Source organism: Pan paniscus, chromosome 15 (assembly GCF_029289425.2).
Source record: "Pan paniscus chromosome 15, NHGRI_mPanPan1-v2.0_pri, whole genome shotgun sequence".
Classification (NCBI taxonomy): Eukaryota; Metazoa; Chordata; class Mammalia; order Primates; family Hominidae; genus Pan; species Pan paniscus.
Genome location: NC_073264.2, coordinates 89,594,311 through 89,597,382, shown reverse-complemented (window position 1 = coordinate 89,597,382; position 3,072 = coordinate 89,594,311).

The following is a 3,072-nucleotide window of genomic DNA, read 5'->3' as shown; positions in this document are numbered from 1 at the left end:
GAACAAATGCATTCATTGTCAAGCTGGGTATTCAAAGAGAAACAGGTCCTTCCTCTTGAGAATCTTACAGTCTAGAGACAAATTGGGTAAACAGTATTATAAAACTCATGTAGTAAGACAGATTTCAGATCACAGAGTTGGGGTAGGAGGGACAAATGTTAGGGCAATCCCTCAAGGTTTCACAGGAGGTGTTATATTCAGTCTGGGATTTAAATGAAGACTCCAGGGTGCCAAAGAGAGGAAATGATACCCTGAGCGGATACATGGAGAGAGAGGACCTCTATGTGTGAAGAACAAGCGAGTAGGTGTGATTGACACAGGGTGCTTCGGAGAGGATGGCAGGACATGAACTGGGAAGGAAAACATAACATAGAAAATGCCAAAAGGCCTGGACTTTATTGTGTTAGCAAGTGCAAACTCTCACAGGTGTTTTAAAGAAGAGAGTGGCATGGTTTGTTTAAAAATAGTAGCAGCAGGGGGTATACTGGAGGGAAGATGGTAGATAGGAGGCAGGACTAATTTGCAGTTCCCACTCAGATGGACAGAGCAGCGTGTGGAAACCCACATTGTGAACTTTTGCTCCAAGAACTACTGCAGGAATATACCAGGAAAGCCAAGAGAATTGAGCAGACAGAAGGAGATGGATTGCTGCTGTAGGCTCTGCGGGACAGCAGAAGAACTCCAAAAAAATGGACATAATCTCTTGGGAGCTCTATGGCCCCGCCCACAGTGTGATTTTCCCTATAATACCACAGCTGATGCACTCTTGAAAGCGCCACCTCCTGGCTGGAGGCCAACGAACACAAAATCAGTAGTACACTTAACAAAAATACAACCAAGGACCCTCACAGGGTCCACTTTACTCTCCTGCTACCTCCACTTGAGCAGGTGCTGGTATCCATGGCTGAAAGACCTGAAGATGAATAACATCTCAGGACTCTTTGCAGACACTCCCCAGTACCAGCCCAGAGCTTGGTAGCCCTGCTGGGTGACTAGATCCAGAAGAGAAATAACAATCACTGCAGTTTGGCTCTCAGGACATGCCATCCCTAGGGAAAAGGGGAGAGCACCACATCAAAGGAGCATCCTGTGGGACAAAAGAATCTGAACAGCAGCCCTTGAGTCCCAGATCTTCCCTCACATTCTCTACCCAAATGAGAAGGAACCAGAAAAGCAATTCTGGTAATATGACAAAACAAGGTTCTTTAACATCCCAAAAGATCACACTAGCTCACCAACAGTGGATCCAAACCAAGACAAAATCTCTAAACTGCAGGAAAAAAGAATTCAGAAGGTCAACTATTAAGTCAATCAAGGAGGCACCAGAGAAAGGTAAAGTCTAACTTAAAGAAATAAAAAAAATGATATAGGGCCAGGTGTAGCGGCTCACACCTATAACCCCAACACTTTGGGAGGCCGAAGCAGGTGGATCACTTGAGGTCAGGAGTTCGAGACCAGCCTGGCCAACGTGGCAAAACCCTGTCTCTACTAAAAATACAAAAATTAGCTAGGCATGGTGGTGGGTGCCTATAATCCCAGCTACTGGGGAGGCTGAAGCAGAATTGCTTGAACCCAGGGAGGCAGAGGTTGCAGTGAGCCGAGATTGTGGCACTGCACTCCAGCCTGGGTGACAGAGCAAGACTCCTTTTCAAAGAAAAAAAAAAAAAGATATAGGATATGAATGGAAAAATCTCCAGTGAAATAGCATAAGTAAAAAACAATCACGGCCGGGAGCAGTGGCTCACGCCTGCAATCCCAGCAGTTTGGGAGGCTCAGGCAGGTGGATCACCTGAGGTCAGGAGTTCAAAACCAGCCTGCCCAACGTGGTGAACCCTGTCTCTACTAAAAATAGAAAAATTAACCAGCTGTGGTGGCAGACGCCTGTAATCCCAGCTACTCGGGAGGCTGAGATAGGAGATTCGCTTGAACCCAGGAGGCAGAGGTTGCAGGTAGCCAAGATTGCGCCATTCCAGTCCAGCCTGGGCGACAAGAGTGAATCTCCATCTCAAAACGAAACAAAAACAAAACAAAAAGCACAACTTCTAGAAATGAAGAACACACTTAGAGAAATGCAAAATGCAAAATGCATTGGAAGGTCTCAGCAATAGAATTGAACAAGTGGAAGAAAGAAACTTCCCAGCTCAAAGACAAGGCTTTCAAATTAGCCCAATCTGACAAAGACAAAGAAGAAAGAATTTTTTAAAATGATCAAAGCCTCCAAGAAGTTTGGGATTATGTTAAATGACCAAACCTAAGAATAATTGGTGTTCCTGAGGAAGAAGATAAATCTAAAAGTTTGGAAAACATATTTGAGGGAATAATTGAAGAAAACTTCCTCAGCTCTGCTAGAGATCTAGACATCCACATACAAGAAGTTCAAAGAACACCTGGGAAATTCATCACAAAAAGATCATTGCCTAGGCACATAGTCATCAGGTTATCTAAAGTCAAGAAAAAGGAAAGACTCTTAAGAGCTATGCGACAAAAGCATCAGGTAACCTATAAAAGATAACCTATCAGATTAATAGCAGATTTCTCAGCCGAAACCCTACAAGCTAAAAGGGATTGGGGTCCTTCCTATCTTTAGCTTCCTTAAACAAAGCAATTATCAGCCAAGAATTTTGTATCCAACAAAATTAAGCTTCATAAATGAAGGAAAGATACAGTCTTCTTCAGACAAACAAATGCTGAATTTGCCACTACCAAGCCAGCACTAAAAGAACTGCTAAAAGGAGCTCTAAATCTTAAATCCTCAAAATCATCAAAATAGAATATCCTTAAAGCATAAATCTCACAGGACCTATAATTTTTCATTTTAACACAATGAAAAAAAAAAAACTAAGGTATTCAGGCAACAAATAGTACGATGAATAGAATAGTACCTCACATCTCAATACTAATGTTTAATGTAAATGGCCTAAATGCTCCACCTAAAAGATACGAAATGGCAGAATGGATAAGAATTCATCAACCAAGTATATTCTATCTTCAAGAGACCCACCTGACACATAAAGACTCACATAAACTTAGGTAAAGGGGTGGAATAGCTACTCCTGCTTGCTTTTGATGTCC